Source organism: Ambystoma mexicanum, chromosome 1q (genome assembly GCF_040938575.1).
Source record: "Ambystoma mexicanum isolate Mex_15411 chromosome 1q, UKY_AmexF1_1, whole genome shotgun sequence".
NCBI lineage: Eukaryota > Metazoa > Chordata > Amphibia > Caudata > Ambystomatidae > Ambystoma > Ambystoma mexicanum.
Window position 1 is genome coordinate 1,032,168,515 of NC_090922.1, and position 19,574 is coordinate 1,032,188,088.

A 19,574-nucleotide genomic window follows, 5' to 3' on the forward strand; every position below is an offset into this window, starting at 1 on the left:
TAAGGGTGAAAGTGAGGGAGGATAAGGGGAAGGGGGGAGTACATCAATTCTCTTTATTATACAAGGTGCCTAATAAACCACCTTACCTCCATCCTGGTGTTCTGTGTCCATTGGGCCACCACAGTGTATTTAATGGAATTATGACTTTATGTTATGATAGTAAGGAAAATCTGAATTTTCTAGTTAAAAAACGTGCAACCTGTATTCAATATGTCCGGAGCTCAGGGACAATTACAATGACCGAGGCTCAGAGGTGTACGATTGGGTGTTTTCAGGGGCAACTGGTAAACTCAGTAGCTTAGGGATATGAACTCTGGGTGGTGGTCAGGTTGCCAGGCTGTGCTCCATTTTACGCTGTGGCTTTGTTAAGTTAAAGGCACCAACGCAGGGTTTGATGACGGAGAGACAGACAGTACGGTTGGTGTGACTCATTAAACCCCAAATGGATGAAGTGGTAGCAGCATAGCTACAGTGGTCGGTGGACTGCCGTGCCCAGTGCACCTGTCACGGAGTCTATGGCTCTCGGTGACAGGTGTACGCGAGATCGGTCGCCTCAAACCAATGCATGTCGCTGTTGTTGGTTACCTGGCAACCCGCCGGCCAATGAGGTTCGGGAGTGGCCAGGAGCGCCGCAGTACCCGAGTTGAAATCCTGGCTTTTAGCAGACGGCGACGATCAGCGTCTGCCAGGCAGGATTAGTGCTGGAAGCCGGCTGCTGGTGAGTGTTATGGTGTCCTTCTGCGGCGTTGCACCACTCCACGCCCGCCTTTGTTGTGCACTTGCTGCCTCTCCGCCCGCCCGTCTCTCAGGAACTGGATTTCGGGCATTATGGGTGTAATAATGCAGTGGCGCGGAGTGATCCCGGGAGGCGTGTGATCCCGAGAAGAGGGTGTGTGTGCAGGTTTAGTTGTTACAGGAGGCAAACGAGAGGTTATGTGTTGCCGGAATTGTTACCGCCACCGAAACTTGCTACGAGTTTGAGGAAGTCGACCGTACCCTCTCTCCCTTTATTCGAGAGCTATGTCACCCAGTTAACCAAATGGCATGACGTTTAAATACCCGGCGGTCCCCTTTTTATGACCATAGGATGGAAACAGTGAGACCATGTACGCGCTCGAGGCGTGGGGACAGCTCACCAGGCTCGGGAGGGGTAGAGTGCGCAGGTTGTCGGCCTGGAGTGCCTCGAAGGTGCTTGCCGCCGAGTAGGTCTACTTGCTAGTGTCGTGGCCAGCATTCGGTTATTTAAAAGCCCCTCCAATGTATGTTATCTGTAGCCATTGGACGTATTGTTGTTTAATTATTTGTATTTCCCTGCTTTCCTTTTCAAGATTTTCCAGGCAAGCTTTTTGTTTTTACTATTTATTTCCAAGCTGCACATTTTGCTAGTGAACATCAAAATGCCTTTGAAAGAGTACTTGATGCTTACTTATCAATTAGTCCTGTTTTTGCTTAACCCCTTTTTTACATTCGTTTTGAAGCGTGCAAGTCACAGATGTGCCTTTATCAAGGCGTACGTGGAAATTTTGGGTGGGTTTTTGATTGATATTTTATTTCTATCGTGCTCGTACACAAGTGTTTCAGAGCGCGACAAGGGAGGGGAACAGGGGAGAACAAAACTGCGATCTTACGGCCCAGTGACATTGAGAACACGCAAGTGCATGGGGGAGGGGAAAAGTGCATGGAAGGAGGGAGAAGTGTGAAGCAGAGGAGAAACAGATAAATAATAATAAAGGCAACAAACAGTGGTAATGCAGCCAGCAATTTGCAAGTGCTAGGTTTAAGGCAGCAGACAGGGTAGGTCTGATAAGTGCAGGAAGAAAAAGGGGGGCTGTATGGGTACAGATCCAGACCCCAGTGCAAGGGGTGGCCTGGAGGCAGTGCGGGAGGGTGCAGGGTGAGCAGGTACCTGGGTGCCGAAGTACAGAGTTTGGCCAGGTGCACAGTGCCAAGAGAGAACAGATCAGCAGGGGACAGGGGGAGCGAAGGCAGAAGAAAAGAGGAACGTCTTGAGATGGTTCTCCTCAAGTTTTAGAGTGGTAGGGAGGCTGTTCCAGAGGGAGGCCTCAGCCAAAGACAGAGATTTACCCCGAGCTCGTTTCTTTGAAAAACGACTAACCCTGAGAGTGTTGGAGGTAGAGGATCGAAGAGCTCGAGAGGGGAGATATTTGTGGAGGGATAGCTGAAGGAATTTTGGCCCCAGACCCCAGAAAGCCTTGTGGACAATGCAGAGGGTTTTGAATTTAATCCTTGCATCCACTGGAAGCCAGTGGAGAGATTTCAGAGCTGGAGAGATACGATCCCAGGGCTTGATGCCAAGGAGAAGTCTTGCAGTGCTGTTCTGGATTAGTTGCAGAGGGCGGAGAGTAGAGGCAGGTAGATTAAGAGGCTGTTACAAGAGTCCAAGCTAGAGAGAACTAGAGCTTGGGATACTTCTTCTTCTTCTTAATTATCGAGCGCGTGGGCGGACCCACACAGGTGCTTCCCCCATCCTAAAGGATGATGTGCACCAACCCCACCAATCAACACACAGGCCACACTTCCACACAAACCACCAGCTACCCAACCACACCCCCAATCCAAAACCACCAGCCACCCCACCGCAAACACACCCCCCCACCACTCAAAACACCGCTCCGGAGACCGGCGCGCAGACCCCGGCCCATACGCCTACACATGCGCTTCAGGCGAGGCGCAGCCGCCCACCCACCGCGACCAACCCGAGCGACACCCACACTTCCACACGAACCTCCAGCCACCAAACCACAAACAACCACTACCCCCAATTCAACACCACCAGCCACCCTACCGCAAAAAACCACACCCCACCAATCCACACCAACAGTCACAACACCCCAAACTCACACCACCCAGCGAGCCTGGAGACCGGTGCGCAGGCCCGCGAGACCCCAGCCCGTATGCCTACATAGCGCTTCAGGCGAGGCATCGCGCGCTGCCGCCCATCCACCGCGACCAACCCGAGCGACTTCCACACGAACCTCCAGCCACCAAACCACAAACGACCACTCCCCCCCCCAATTCAACACCACCAGCCACCCTACCGCAAACAACCACACCCCACCAACTCACACCCCGTCCCCAGCTCCGCTAACTACCTGCCACTTCCAAACGCATCCGCCATCCGCGCAACACCTCTCAACAGCCCAACCACCTACCCGAAACATGCCGGCCGCACTTCCTACAAGCAGACTCCTGGCATTTCCCTCAACTAGCGCGCCGTAGCTTGAGATACCATGAGCTTCTGGGAGAAAGGAGAGGAAAGACTGAGTACCTCTGAGGAGGTGCGGTCGGAAATTTGACTTTTTAGAGACCTCAGAGATGTGGGCGGAGAAGGAAAGGGTGGAGTCAAAGATGACCCCAAGGTTCTTAGCCTCGCAGGTGGGGGTAGGAGGAGGACCAAGGGAGGCCGGCCAGAGAGTGAGGGGAAAGGATGGTGAAGGTGTGCCGATGAGGAGGATCTCCATCTTGCTGGCACTCAGACAAAGATCATTGGCGGAACGCCAATCTTGAATGGCAGTTAGGCAATCAGAGATGGGAGAGGGAGAGGAGGTGACAGAAGGCAGCCTGAAAATGAGTTGCGTGTCGTCGGCGTAGCACTGGAAATTTGAGCAGAAAGTGGCAATGCATTGGGCGAGAGTTGCCAGGTATTGGTTGAAAAGCCAGGGCAAGAGGTTAGACCCCTGGGGAACACCACAAGTAGAGAAGAAGATAGATGAAAGGAAGCACCCAAGTTGGACCTGGGAGGGTCGATCTGAGAGGAAAGAGGATGTAAAATCCTCATTTGTTCAGGCTTTGTTGTGCTCTAACTGATAGTAATTATTGTATTGAGGTTTTGAATAGGATTTGATGTACATTCAGATGTTCTTTGAGAACATTGGACGGCTATACATGGGGTGCTATAAATTCAAACCATGTGTGTCTGAGCAGGCGACATGAGCCAGAGAATTCTAAAACAGATGTTTGCATTTTGCTTAGTTTGGTTTTATTTTAAATCAAGAATCCACGATCTTATCAACAAGGAGCCTCTGTATTCTGTAAATTAGATTTCAAGTGACAAACTTGTTATCAATCCCTTTGTGGCCTTTTCCAAGTGTGGTTAAAAACCAAAAAAACACTGTTTTGAAGGTATGTATGTTTATTCAAAATATGTAATCTTTGTAATATGTATTTGTTTGTTAGGTTGGTCCATTTGGGAGCCACAAGCGTCTAGAGGGTAGAGTCTCTGTAGCTTTCATGGTGAAAGGTCCTGTCTTATGTCATCTCGTTCACTTATATTCACCCATGAACTGTGAATGGGTGTGGAGGATGTTGTATTATGGGGGTTTATGGACTTCCAGGTTTTAACATATGCTTGGGATACTAATTTTGTGTAAAGTTCGCAAGTGACCTTGGGTCTCGGCAGAGTGTCTTTTAAAAAAAAAAAAAAAAAAAAAAAGCCTGTGGGACTGGCTTACACCATAGTCTATGGGACAGCGGTTCTTGTTTTTTTTTTTTTTTTTGTTTTTTCATGCATTGGATGGCAAACACAAATATGTCTAGAAGCTGTGTATTCCTAGGGTTCAGTTATTTTTGTCTTTATTCAAGGTACTGATACAAAGTTCTTGTAGTGTTTTTTAGGGTTCAGCTGCAGAATGATTGAAGATGTGCAACCTCATTCCAAAAACTGGATAAGCATAGTCGAAGAAGGAGCATGTGCTCAAGTGTACCTACTTCTTGGGGAATGTTTAATTGGTTAACCTGAATATAGAGCTTGTCGGCAAAAAGGTAATGAGGGAAAGTGGTGATTTAAAGAAAGTGCCTTTATTGCCTATGCGCCCCTTGGTGACATGTATTTCGACCCTCCTCGGATCTTTTTCAAACCTGGGCACTCAGTTAAAAATGTTGGGTAAATACATTCTTAACTCGGGTAGGTTTGCAGCTTCTGTTAGATATAGATTAATAGGGTTGGTTCCGTGCGCGCCAACGGACTGACCTTGACGGATTTTGGGAGCATCCTGATAATACAGGGGTTCCAGGGAACCAACACAATTAATCTACATCTAACACAACAGAAGCTGCAAACCTACCCGGGTTAAGAATTTATATCCCAACATTTATTCCTTTCCCAGGTTTGAAAAGCACCTGAGGAAGGTTGACACGTGTCAAGGGGCACATATGCAATAAAGGCACTTAATTTTCAAATCGCCAGTTTCACTCGTTACCTTTTTTGCTGATAGGTGATATATTCAGGTTGTGATTACACTTTGCATACCAATAGTAGGGTAAACCATTACTGTACCTGGATTAGCAACGGTCTACACTGACACTGGAATAGCGGACACAGAGGGACACAGAATTGCCCCACTGTTCCACTACTTCTTGGAGGTACTTAACATCTTTAGCACATTGGGCTGTCCATGATTTTGCCCTTGTGTATTCTGTATGGTAACCATAGAGCCCTGTGCAGTACGAACAGTAGGGTTTGGGGTTTCCTGGCAGCTCTCGACTCTGTGCTAATTCTTTTTTAGATCTGTTCCCATTGCGTGAGATCAACGCCTACGTTTTGTTCCCATTTTTTGTAGAGAGCTGATTTTTGTTGCTGTTTTAATGAGGATTCTATCGTTCTAGAATGTGCTAGTCTTGTATAATTTGCTTTTCAGCTGTAGGTCCTCTGGTTTTGCAGAATGTATTTGCGTTGAAGTTCTGCAAAGGTGAATGGGTTATTTTTATCTGAAAGTTAATGAGTGTAGAGTATATTCCACTCCGTCCATGCTTCTCAACTTATTCCTTTCTTATTGTTAGTTTGCAGTTATGCCCTTTTGGGAGTGAGTTTGTTCTCGGTTACACCAAGACTTTGATTTACTATATAGCTAAAACACATGCACTCCTCTCAAGATATTGTAACAGTTCATTTTCATGAATGATCACATTGCTGATGTTTGTTCAATGTGGTAAAACAGCCAACACGTGTTTTTGACCTGTTAAAGGTCCTCATCGGGGCATTTCCATTGCCTTGCCGAATGCCGGCAGACCAACAAGCTTCTATGCACTGAAGCGTATAGTTTATTAAGTGGAAATGATTATTGTGGGAAGTTTGGACTGATTAAAAGAATCGAGCGACTTTTTTGCAGATTTTTGACTAACTGAAACAAGGCAGCATTTTAGCCTAAAGAGAGCGTGAGATTTGGATTCCACCCTGCCAAGGCAATTTGTGCAGGCATAATATGGAAATTCCTTGAACAGGTAGAAACGCGTGTTGGCTGTTTTATCGACATTACAGCTTGAACAATCAACATCAGCAATTTATTTATTAATGTGATAATTCATTGTTAAAAAATATCAGTTAGGAGCGCATGTGTCTCAGCTATATAGTGAATCGTAATCTTGTGTGTCAATTGGGGAATGGGTCAGAAGCCAATTACAGACCTTGCTTGCACCCTCTCAGCTTTGTAGTGTAGATAGAAATGTGTTATCGTGATGAACATTAAGACTTCAAAGGTTCCCTTGGAATGTGTTTTTAGGAGAACCATGTCCTTGGTGAAACGGTAGACATGAAGGACCAATTCATCCATGTGTATGTCGGCTAATGCGCCCTTCTGGCTTTTTCAATTTTAATCGTTTTTTATTTTGCACCGTTTGAGCAAAATGTAAATTTATAAAAATTTAGTTTATTTTATGTTTCTGTATAGCGCTTGATAGTTATTTAAAGAGTCTAGAGGAGGAAGATTGTATTTGGATAATTTCTTGTTTTATATTTTAAATGGAAATAGAAATTTTGTAAAAGGTTTTTTTGTTTAACCAAATACAAATAAATGTGTGTTTTTATTTGTTCAAGCACATGTAGTGGGATCAACCAGATAGTAGCCCCACTAGTATAGTTCTGGAGAACTGCTTACACATTTTGGAAAAGGTGGCCAGTATTGTTTAATAGTCTTTGTGGATCTTTGCACACATTATGAGACTGCAGTCCAGTGGGAATGGATGAGAACAGACTTCCAGTTCAACCCGTCCTAAATTCTCTAGCCTATCCATTGGAGGGTGATATGTGATCTGATTGATTTGGGCTAGAGAACAAATGCTTTATGCTTGTTGAGGCTGTTGGATAATATGACCCCTCCCTGGTTTTTGCTTGTCTGTAGTTTTTTAACTGAGATTCTCAGGGGTACAGCGGGGCAGGGTTTACCATTCCAAAGGAATTTTACAAGGAGGGAGTCTACTTTCTTATAGATTTAATGTTGAAGGCGATGGGAGTCGTTGCAAGAAGGTATAGTATCAGTGTGATCATCATTTTAATTGTGCTCGTTCTACCCCTTACCCCACCATGACAGAAACAGTGGGAACATTGTGGAGGTTTGGACTGCTTCTAAGTTTTGGTGTAAAATCAATTCCCAGATTTAATATTGTCTCTTTTTCCAATGAAGGTCTAAATCTAGGTAGTCTTTGATGCATGCAATTGATAACAGGAGATCTGTGTGTGTTTTTTAGCTTGTAACCCAAGACTTTCCTGTAGTTCTCTGTTTTAACTTAGTGCGTTATACGGAAGAGTCTAGAATAGAGAGCAAAAAAATAACATCTGCATATGCAGCTAATTTGAATTGATGGTTTTGCATTTGGATTCCTGTAATGCTATGATCGTTCCTAATGGATTCTAGAAGATATTGAAGATATTTGAGTGCCAGGACACAGAGGTGGTGATAGTGGGCAGCCTCAGCTAGTGCCTCTGGCCAGGGCATAGCATTTTGCTTTCTCATCGGTATTGTTTCTACTCTGGGAAGAAATACCCAAAACCTGCCTGCAAAGTTTTAAAGGGCCCAAATGCGTTGTTTGAAATTGGGTGTAGGCAACGATTGATTCCCATAATCATTTTCATTGTCTCGTTACTGTTAATGGACGTCTTTATGTGCAAGTGAATAGGTATATGCTCTTGTGCCAGCTGTCTCACTTGAATGCTTAATTAACAGATTCTCCTCCTCTGTTAAAGCACTGGCGGTTCTAAGGTAGAGTGGAGCTGTTCAGGCTGGCAAAAGATGTGTTGAATGTTGCTTTAAAGGCTGTCTCTTGATTCTATGATGCATATACACTGACTTTAAAAAATAAAAATTATCTTCACTTTTTATGCAGCGCGTGGAATTTCCCACATTGAGGGAAGATTTGTTTAATGATGCTTTTAGTTTACTCAAATATCTTGTGGTGATATGATACGAGTTGCTCTTTCTGCATCCATAAAGACGACTAGATATTGTTGTGTGATTCGTGTGACTTAATGAACTTGAGCGTTTATGATGGAGCCCAGAACGGATCTATAGATTGGGGCCTTTTTGGTATATTTAATCATTCAAAATCTCTTTTGTGTGCGTCGCCACCACCTTTGGCTACGTTGAGACTTCTCTCATTGTCAACCTCGGGAACATTCTGGATGGTCTCGCCCCACTATCGGTCGCTTACCGAAATGAATCGAGTATTATGGTTACACTTTGAGGGTTTGAAAACTGAAGTTAAGGCCAATAGAGAGATACTTGAAACATTGTTAGCGAGTGGGGATTATACATGATTTATGTGTGGGTAATCGAGGGGTGAAAACGACCTCTGCATCGAGTAGCCTTAGAAGATCAAAAAGATGTGACTAATGTTCTTCAGGGAAGGGCTGTTGTCTCTAATGTAAGTGATCAAAAGTACTAATGAGGACTTCTCTGCTAGTAGCAAAGGTGTGGGGGAAAAAATACTGTGCAAATGAGTTGAAGCGCTCATTAATAAATGCGCAAAAAACACCATGACCATCGGGCAACGAAAGGCCAATTGCTTGGGTTGGAGTCTGCAAATGTGTTGGAGGAGAACGCTCTTGCAAACGATAATGTCATATATCCTTGCCGTCTACTAGAACGCTGCCCCAGGAGTCCATCAAAAAGGACACTGTTTCTGTTAATGCCCAAGCTTGTGTGCCAACAATTGTTACCCATGTCTCAAGGGAAAAGATTAAGACTGAAGTACAGAGTCCTTTACCAACCCAAACATCAAAGTGCAGAGATGAAAAATAAACACAACAGACCAAGCAATTCCTATCCAGTTTCTTTAGACAACCCGCTGGAAGCTAAGTGTTAGCCAGAAACTCTAGTCGGGATACAAATATTAACTTTAATCCCTGAAGGAAAAACCGTAAACATCCCATGGAATAAGAGTGTGGCTGCCTGGGTTGAAGAGATTGTAGTCAAGCATGGGTGCTCAATAAAGAGATACCGCCTCCCAAAAGGCGCAAGTTTCAAAATTAGGGTGATCAATCAGTTATGGCTGAATCCGGAGCACATGCTAATGAAACCCTCTTGGAAAAAGAACTAATGATCCTTGGGGGCACACCAAATGTAAACTCTATGTGGGGTGCTGAGAAGGAACAATGGACTAAAAACCTATGTCCTGTTGTGGAGGAAAAGGGATTTATTCAACAGTTTGGCCAAATCTCAAAGTTTGACACCTATTCCTTCCCTGTGAGCTCCCCCGTTACGAGCCAATTGAGGCCTGGGTGTACAAAAGACAGTACAGCTGGATGGTGTACCCCCCCCCCCCCCATTAATGGCTAACAGAGGCATGGGTGTACAAAAGAAACTGCTGAGCTAATGGCCCTTGGAACGTGCATCTGTTACTGCACAGGATAACACCATAATAATTCTGAGTCCAAATAACCGGACAAACTCAAGAAGCTGGCATACTCATTCTCTGCAATTTCCACATGAAATACAATTCTATACTTCTTTATGCGTCAGAATGATGTCATGCTATGTGACAATAGAGGAAAAACCTATCAAGGGTTGGGATTACTTAAGGGACCCATCTAGATATACAATCGTATCAGAGCTAATTAGTTATTGGCTGTCGAATATGCCTACCTCTTCATACGTGTCATTTAAGAAAAATCAATTGGTGTTTGGTTTCTCAAGCTATAAGGTCCTCCGTTATGTGGACTAATACAATTGGATTGGCACGCTTGTGCCATGTCTCGAACATTTGGTTCAATTAGCAGCACATTAGCCAAGATCCAGGTGCAAGTAGATGGGACATGAAGCTGCCCTACCACCCAATTATCCCAACATCACCCATGCCTTCTGCCATGAAATTCTATTTGTACTTGGCCTTGCAGAGTATTCTTGTCCTAGGAATGCAATGGGAGTGAGGGCACTGTGATGCTGGAAATGCATCAGAGGGACAGGGCCTCTGAATCCTTGTCCTTTTCTGCCTTTTATCGTGTGTTCTGTTATGTTTTCTGCCCAGGAGTCCATTTGGGACTCCTGGCAGTGCAGCTCTCTCTTTTGGTTTGGTGAACAGACCCATGGGATACCCTTATGGCACCCCTGGGTAGGGGTACAACCCTGTGCCCCTAGTGTATGTTTTTGGGCACCTGTGGGTGGCCCACAGAGCAGGATATGGGCTGGTGGCAGCTCCATGCTGAATTGGACAGGTGCTCTGGGTGTCCTCCATTTTGGGATACCCAGGCCCTGCCATGGGGATCAGTTGATTCCTGATAGAAAACAAGATGGCCCCTGTGGCCTCTTGCTTTCTATTGCCTGTTGTCTTGTTTTTCCCAAAGTCCTGGGAAGCCCTGACTCTGTCCCTTCCCCCTGACTGGCTGTTGGGTGGAAGTTCCATATATGGTGTTGTTGTGAAGGCCCAGCTAGACTGACTGGAGCCTTCCCTTTGACTGTATGTTGTGGGTACCTCCTGTGGGTGGGACCTGGGTGAATGGAGTGTGTGACCAATATACACTTCTTGTTGTGGTTGTCTGGTTTCTGGCATGTGCGACAAAGACTGAGACAGCCCTGCCCGAAACTGGCCTGAATGCAGTGTGTAGTGTTGAATGGCTGGGTACTTGTCCCAATCCACATTCCTTGTTGTGAGTGTCTGAAAGGGAGGAGTGTGGCCTGAATGCACTGTGTGCCTGATTGGCTGACTGACTGCATGAATGCCCTTCTGTGTGATTGGCTGCTGTGTGTGTGCCAGCAGTGTGGATGAGAGACAGAATAGTATATCTGGGGACCTCTCACCACTGGAAATTGTTCAGAAGCGTTCAGAAGCTGAGTCTCCACTCAAGAGTAACTGGATTTGCTGATCCTCGACGTCCAGCTGGAAGAAGAAGACTTGCTGTGGCATTTGCTTCGACAGAAACTGAAGGTTGTCGAAATCGTCGAGGACTGACCCGAGAGAGGACCTGGCTAGGCGCCCTCTTCCCGTGCTCCGAGGGACCATCGAGCACCGCTGAATCTTCGCCGAAGCGCCCTGGAAGTCAGACCCTCGAAAGGCTGCCGACCCGAGACGGGACCGCCGAGGAGATCGAAGTGAAGCACCCGGACATCGACGCTGTCGAAGTCCATTGCCGTCGACCAGGGTTCGCAGGTCTGTGTAACCGCTGGAGGCCCGTCGAAGTTGTGTTGCCCAGCCGTGGGAACCACTTTACGCCGTGCCGCCGACGACCGGAGCCGTCCGCTCCTTGCCTAAGAACATTTGACTCGAAGGACTCCCTCGTCCGCACCGTCGACCGCTTTTGTCCTGCCGGAGAAAGTCGAGGACGACCAACGCGCCGAGGAGAATCCGCCGGTGGGTTTCCCGCCACCTCACGACCCCAAAGACTCGAGCGACTCGACGCCCTTGCTGGGCCACCGTCATTCACAATCTTTGCGGTCCAGAACTAGTGTCGCCGAGGTGCCCCGCACGCCTCTTCCTCGCAGGACGCCGACGTCTCGACGCCGACGAGCACCGCTCGGATCGAAGCCTGCCGCCTCATCGACGCCGTTCTACCTAGTTTGTTGTCAGACGTTCGACGCCCCGTGTCTCCCGCTTGAAAGGGGAGGCATTCAAGAAGGGCCGTCGATTCCCCGACACCGAACACCGAGTTCTTCGACGCCTCTCGACGCCTCTCGACGATCCGTGACTCCTGCTTTAAAGGGGGTCATTCAAGAAGGATCTGTCGACGCCTCTTCGAAGAACTCGACTCCACCAGGTACATTGGGGGGGTAAAAACATTGTAGGAGAGAATAAGACTATTGAACAATATATGGACTGGGCTTGTGTTATATCTCTTTATTTTACAGGTTGCCCAGGTGGGGGGATCTCCACACAGAACTGTGTCCAGTAGCTAGGGCCAGTATTATGCCTATTGTTTCAACCATCTTTTATCTCTCCTCTCTCTATTGCTGGTTTCCTTCTTATTGATCTGTGTGCCATTTTTACAGTATTGTGAATGCACTTTAATGAGGTCTAATATTAGTGGTACCACTTTAGAATTGTAGATATTTACCATTATTGATTTTCCTGAGCACAAAGTGCGTTATTGTGATAAGTGTACATAACCCTTGAATATTAATTATATAAAGACTGTGTTTTCAGTAATACAGTGTGTGGACATTCCTTTGTGGGGGCTTGGGGATACACTGTACTTAAGAACCAGCCTGCATCACCTCCTGAGAAGCTAGGCCTTGATTGCTCGCCCATTGCTACCATATTAGAGAATCTTGGCTGGGGTCCTCTGTGCCTCTCCTCTACCATATAGAGAGCAGAAGTACAGACCCCCCACCAGTCTTTACAGGCACTTGATATCGTCTCGAAGTTCAAGCCCTATTTTCAGCCACGACTCACGTGTCAAGAGACAACGGTTCTGTTTATTATGCAAGCTTTTAAAAGGTTTAATGAATTAAGACTTGGCATCTGCCGCCTTGCGCCTTAACGTGAGACGATTAATCCTCCACACACGTGCTCCTCTTCAGCGTAGATGGCTGACCTTGACTTCAGGCCAGACAGCCTCCCAATGCAACTCAAACAACCTGCTATTCTACTGCGACACACCCTTTAATTTTCTCTTAATAATTCTTTCACTTTTATTTCATGATAACCATGTACAGTTTCTGTACAACGGCGGCTCTGCTTGCATTCTATTCACTACTTGTAGCTAGCCTATACGATGACTTGATCCATCTTGCGTTTCAGCGTATTTGCATTCATTATACTTCTGATTTCTGCAGCACTTTTTACCTTGTAATGTTGTCCTTTAACACATTTAAGGTTCACTTGATTCTTTACTTTGTCATTTCTCTTCTAGGATTCATACATTGTCTTCATTCAGTATTTCCAGACTTTGTGCGCCCTTTCTTATGTCATCAGTCCCATTATCTTATCTCTTTCTCATATTCCGTTAGGAACTGTCATCAACTCGAGGGTACATTCCATATGGTTGTCTTAATGGATACAGTCTTCCAAATAGCCACTGTAGTATTAGCACAATAGCTGGTGTTGACGGGGCACAGTATCATGTCTCCAATACAGGGGAGGTAGGATCTCCTGTCGATGTGTATGTCTGCTCCTCTACACTGCTGTCGGAAATAAACCTCCATTACCCGAATGGTGGGGAGGAGAGCCCTCTAGCCTTTCATAATTTAAGAATAAATGAAGTGAGTGGTTGGAAAAGTGGGGAATTACCTGATGGATTTCCAAGGGGTCCTTTACACTCCTGAGGAAAATATGAATTTAGACCTAATGGTATGAGTAGCAGTGGGCGGCTGCAGGATCGTTCCTGGTTTAATCCTAGTGACCATACTTTATCTATAATGGTTGAGAGCATCCTTCCAGAAAATAAGCCACTAATAATGAGACCCTCTATGATCTTGCAGCTGTTTGCAGAAATCCCTAATTTGTCTGGAATAGCTTCCTCAGACCTTCAAAGGGTGGACCTTTTGGAACATTGGTATACTGAATGTGCTCTTGTAGTCTTAAATCAAGATTTGTGTTTGGCTCCATTCTGATAGAAAGTGATTATTAGCGTGTACTGGTGTTTGATGTCTGTCCCTATACGAAACAAGTAAGGGAGAAAAGTTCCACAGGGCCTGTGGTCCCATTTCATCCAAAAAAATCAGAAGCCACCAACAACTTGGCGTTGCTGCTGAATGTGACGCAGCAGCAATGCCAACACACATGTACTCCCTTTTGAAGATACTCTGATTAAGCTGCTCTCATGGAATACAAGGGCCACAAACCTCTGTTTATCAGGGCATAAACTATAAGGCTTTCAAAAAACTGCTCTGTAGGAAACATGGTTGACTCGTCCCTTGGCATTTGACGGATATGATGTGGGTTTTCAATCAGCCAAGCGGGGTGCTAGGGGACGTCCATCAGTAGGACTCCTTACTCTTATTGGGTCTTCTAGTTTGTGGGAGGTGTTAAATTCATCTGAGATTAGCTTGGGAGTGCTGGCTTCCCACCTCAGGTTTGAACATGGTACATCCTTGGAGGTGTTAATCTTGAATGTCTTTTGGCATGAAGGTGTGGGTAAGTTGGATTCCCTTCTGGAGAGCATCCGAGTATGTACTTAACTAGTGTGGATTGTTGTCGAGGGACATACGGCCCTGTTTGGAGATCTCATCTGACTGTACAGATCAGAAACCTGGGAAGAAATTGGAAGTAGGGGGGGGGCGTGGAGCAACAATAAAAGGGGAATGGGAGGTGGTTTGTGGGTTGTGATGGTTATCGATTTATAGAAGGTCTGGGTATGAGATTTTTAAATGAGACTTGCCATAGCAATGTACCATCCCTCCCAACTTGGACGAATGGTGTGAGTAGCTGTATTTGTTGAAGAATTTGGGTGATATGTAGTTACCAGCACTCCTTTTAGTGATCATGTGATGGTCGAGGTTGGCTTTGAGGGGGTGGAAGGGGCGGGGAAACCCCAAGCTAACTGGATGATTTCAGGGAAGAGGTGGTTTTTAAGGTACTCGCCACCATTAGTTCCTCCTGAGCCCCAGGCCTTAATGGGCTGACAAATCTAATTAAGTCAGACCCTAACTCCTGGGCCAGGACTTTATCCATACTTTTTGTTAATGGGCTGCTGGTATTTTTCCATCAACCTGTCCATGGCATACATTGTCCCTATTTATAAAAAAGGGAACCAAACCAGTCCGCCCAGCTACCGCCTGATAGTGCTACTCGACAAGGATAGCAAAGTATTTGCGTCACTTTGTTTTATCTCATTTGGCACTGGAAGATTTCCAAAAGGGCGGACTGGCTTTAGGTGTTAGATGGGGACACCAGGCTATTAATTGGTGTCCACAACTTGGCCTGGGAGGGGAAGTATGACGTGATATATGGAGCCTCGCTAGACCTGACTGCAGCTTTTTGGATTGATGCAGGCTTTGGCAAAAACTATTAGCTTGGGGATTCCCTTTGGGGCTTCTTAGATTGACTATTGGTCTTGATTCAAGAACTGAAATGCAGGTCCGCTTGAACAAGTCTGGAGCCCTCTCAAGAAAAATTTCAATTGCTCGGTGGTTAACTCGGGGATGTGTTTTTGCCCCTTGTCTTTTTAATTTATATCTTTCAGACATTGAGGCTGTCTTGCTCCCTGCCTCATTTATTGCCCCTAGACTGCAGCACTTACTATTTCGTTTGTTGTCCTATGTGGACAGCTTCTTTTTGATTTCACTGCTATTGGACTTCAAAGTCTCATGCAACAATTTGCCCTATACATGGAAGAACATGCCCTAATGGGCAATCCAGCGAAGTCTAGGGTAGTACAGTTCAGTGAGACTAATAAAGGGTACAATATTAGGCAACGCCAAAGCCAGATAAGAGATCTAGCTGCCGATTCTACAATAACCCTAAAACCAGGTGGAGCAATTTTCATGGACACTACACTTTGACAACCAGATGCTGGAGGATCAAGATCGATTAGGATCCAATCACAGAGGTGGCAAGGATCATAAGGGATACCCTGATAAATGCACAAGAACAAGGTTGGATATCTGAAAAGACATGAATATTTTTGACATATCCCCAGTGTTTTATTGATTACCAAAAATTCATAAAACCTATAAAATAATAAAAATAAAACCCACCATTAAGACCTATAGTGGCGGGTACTGATAGTATCTTCAACCCATTAGCAATATAAAGCTTTGCAACCGTTGGTACAGACAACCGCCACATATCTCAGGCACCACAGACTTTCTTAATTCAGTGCACAAACTGACAGATGTACATGAGACCGATCTGTTGGTGTCGTTTGATGTTAAACGTCAATTCCACACCAGGATGGACTGGACGCTTTGGAATGGGCCTTGCTAAGAGGGGACAATTGTCAAGCCAACAAAATATTTGTTTTGGAAATAAGTAAAATAATATTGGTGAACAACTATTTCAGACATAAAATTTAGTTCTACCTACAGGCCTCGGGAACATCAATGGGGTCATCCATGGCCCCAGCCTATGCAAATCTGTTTATGTTCCATTTGGAAACCACATCCATACTTTCTAATGAAAGGTGGCACAACATTGTCACTTCAAAAATATATATGGACAACATTTTCGTCATCTGTCTGGCGAGGAGATCAAACTGATTTTATACTTTTTCTATTCACGAGAGAATCAGATTTACCATGGATGTGGGCACACCAAAATTGCACTTCCTTGATGTAGAATTGGAGATCAAGGGTAATGAAATAAGAACTAATATCTACCATAAAAGGGCTGATGTGAACAAGTCATTGCCCATAACAACTTGCCGTATGGCCAATTTCTTCGCTTAAAAGGATATCCTCAGAAGATACATGAAAGGAAGAGAATGTAAAGTTTACCAAATAATGCACAAGGAGGGATTACTGTAAATCATTGAGTAAGCAAAAGCCAGAACTGAAAACTTGGAAAGGACAGACTTTTAGTTCCAAAAACTAAATCTAAAGAAATTACTATGCACTAAGATACTCGGGACAAAGTCATCATATCGAGACTTCCTGGCGGCTTATAGAATTGGATCCTCAACTCCACCAGCTGTTCCCCAATCAACCCATCATCGCTTACAAAAGGGGACAACATTTTAAAGAGCAGTTGATCAAAGCGGAAAGACCACTGAGGGATAAACAAACTGAGTACAAGGAAAACAGGGATTTATCCCTGCTTGAATTGCAACAACTGCAATAATGTTATGAGAGGCAGTTACGTCAGACAAGACTTTGCAACCTGCGGCAACCTGTACAATTGTTAGTTTTTGAGTATTGAGCCCCAAAGGACTACACGAGTGTGAGCATGTTCCTCTAAATAAACGCATGGATAATGGACTGTCCAGCAGATCTACCCACTTGGGGTATATGTCCACTATCTTGTAAAATGGACCCATCGTGACAACTTGAACATCACCTATTTCAGAGTGTCTCTGACCTGCTTATGACAACTGTTCAACACCATTTAAAACCAGAGGCCCACTATATCTTGATCAATAAAAAAAAACAAACAAAAAAAAAACTCCCAAGGTTGAATAAACCAATACAAACACTTTTAATATCCACACTTCTATAAACCTAGCAGATACAACTAACCATGGGATTATGTACAGGCCTTACTGAGTCAATAAGCCCCGAGACGGCAGGCCATTGTCACCCAAGGTAATGCTCCTGGGACCCATAGTTACAGGCTCGAGCACAGCGCGGGCCTTAACGATGGCCCTGGGGTAATTACCGTGGGCATTAATGGCCCGCTGTCGAGGGGCTTATTGCCGTTAGACCAGGCTACTAATGTGTTTTTCCCCAGCTGCAAGACTCTTTGCGTTTCGCCACCGTGAAAACAAAAGTAAAAAATGTTTACAAAAACATGGCCGCTGCGCACAGAAAACAGTGTTTCCGTGGCGGCCATAGTAAACAAAGAAAATGGCAGCCATGGAAGGAGAGAAGGGAGTATGCATAGTTCCTTCTCCAGCCATGGAAGGAGAGAAGGGAGTATGCATAGTTCCTTCTCCCTTTCCATGGTGGCCATTCACTTACAAAAAGTGAACATAAATGGCTACCTTGGAGAATGTCACTGCTATTGGACTTCAAAGTCTCAGGAAACAATTTGGCCTATACATGGAATAGCATGCCCTAATGAGCAATCCAGCGACGCCTAGGGTGATCTAGTTCAGTTGGACAAGAAAGATGTGCAAATTCCAATGGCTTATTGGGAATGCGGTGGTATCAAGTGTTGAATCGATTATATACTTCCCTGACCAGCATCTATACATGGTTCAATGATCGTTCCTGTAAGTTGGCGGCGCAAACAAAGATTGTTTCAAAATTTGGACTGTTCTCTCTAATACCGGCAATTTTGATACAATGAGACCAAGGTTATTCCCAAACTGCTTTATGGTATTGATATGTACCCACTTGCCATCCTGGATCACTTATTGGTCCTGGAAGGAAAATATGGAGAAGAATTCTGAATCTGCCAACGAGTATTCTGGTGGCTGCCATAAGATACGATCTTGGTATTGCATCACTTGGAGCTCAAGCTTACTGGAAAATTCCAATGCTCCTGCATACAATTTGGTATCCCTATATGGGGATTTCAAGAAGATCTATGCAGAACAATGTTGTAGCAGGCTAAATCAATTCAGGATACTTGTAATGCCAATTTCGAATCTCGAGCTGTTCTACCGTTGACCTGATAAACTGCCCGGGAAGAGTGAAGATTCTCTTATACCAACATGATTGGCTTGTAAATATGGATTTATTACACTCATATCCATCCTTAATTCATTTGAGAAACAATTACAAAAGGAAGGGTGTTTTGGCACCTTTCCTTTTGTATTTATCCTGACAAGCCCACTCTGACGCTGTTCTTATGTTTCAGATGGAACTTGTTGCATTCAAAACAAGTCCTGCTAAGATATATGGTAAGATCCCGTCTGACCAAATTATTTGTAGATTCTGTGAACTGTGACTCAACTTGAAACCATTAAATATTGGGTGTTGAAATGTGAAGCATTAACCTATTTTCGAACTGTGTATTTGGGGAAAGCTTTTTTAAATATAACTCGGGGAACCGTGAGGACTTGACCTGGCAGCACTCTCACTGGTCGCACTACCTCTACAGTGATTGTGATTACTGGTTTTATTAGAGCACTGAAGTTAGAGTTTTAGTGTGATGTATTTTAAGTTATGAGATGATCAAGAAATTACAGTAGAATATTGAAGGTAGAAGAATTTTAAGATTAGTTGTTTTAATGGTACAAATGTTAATGAAATTGTGCATTTAACTTTATTTTAAAGTAATTAAATATTTATTGAATTGTTTTTAGATGTTCATGTAATGTGTATTATTAAAGGTTGATGTTTTGATCCATGAATCAAAAATGTAAATCTGTTTGAATTTTTTTGACACCCTATTGCACCAAGTATGTCCACTAATACAAGCCTCGAGTGGGTGGCATTGTGCAGTCTGTCATAGTGCACCCCATACATTCTTGATTAGTGCCAATTTGTTAATGGCTGGCGGGCTGTGCAGTCTGGTTTATGAACTGAATATGCAGTAAAAATAAATGTGCCTATGTTCTTTCTGTTTGACACAGTTGAACATTAGCTTGTGAAACGGGGAATCTTATTTTCACAGGCTTTGCACTGTTAAGTGACTCCAATCAAGCACTCCCACTAAGTCAGTGCCTTGTCTGGGATTGCTCAAGGGAAGCCCTTATTTATATATTTTTATAGCATGTTATACCCTGGATGATAAACCCTTGTATAACACCCCTCTCTATGAATCCCCCTGATCTCACTGAGCCAAGAAGTAGGTTTGTTTTGTAATTT

At 44.6% G+C, this 19,574-nt stretch overlaps 1 protein-coding gene across 3 annotated transcripts in view; it reads left to right on the forward strand.

Moving 5' to 3' along the window:
• Positions 1-426: 426 nt before the first annotated feature.
• The window catches only part of SSX2IP (SSX family member 2 interacting protein), a 706,324-nt gene continuing 687,176 nt past the window's right edge, over positions 427-19,574 (forward strand). The window contains exon 1 of one of the 3 annotated variants that reach the window (XM_069641705.1): positions 427-718. The gene's annotated coding sequence lies outside the window, so the exon portion shown is untranslated. Of the gene's footprint in view, positions 719-761; positions 890-19,574 lie in introns of those variants that run through there. The other 2 variants (XM_069641707.1, XM_069641706.1) reach the window with 2 other exon arrangements.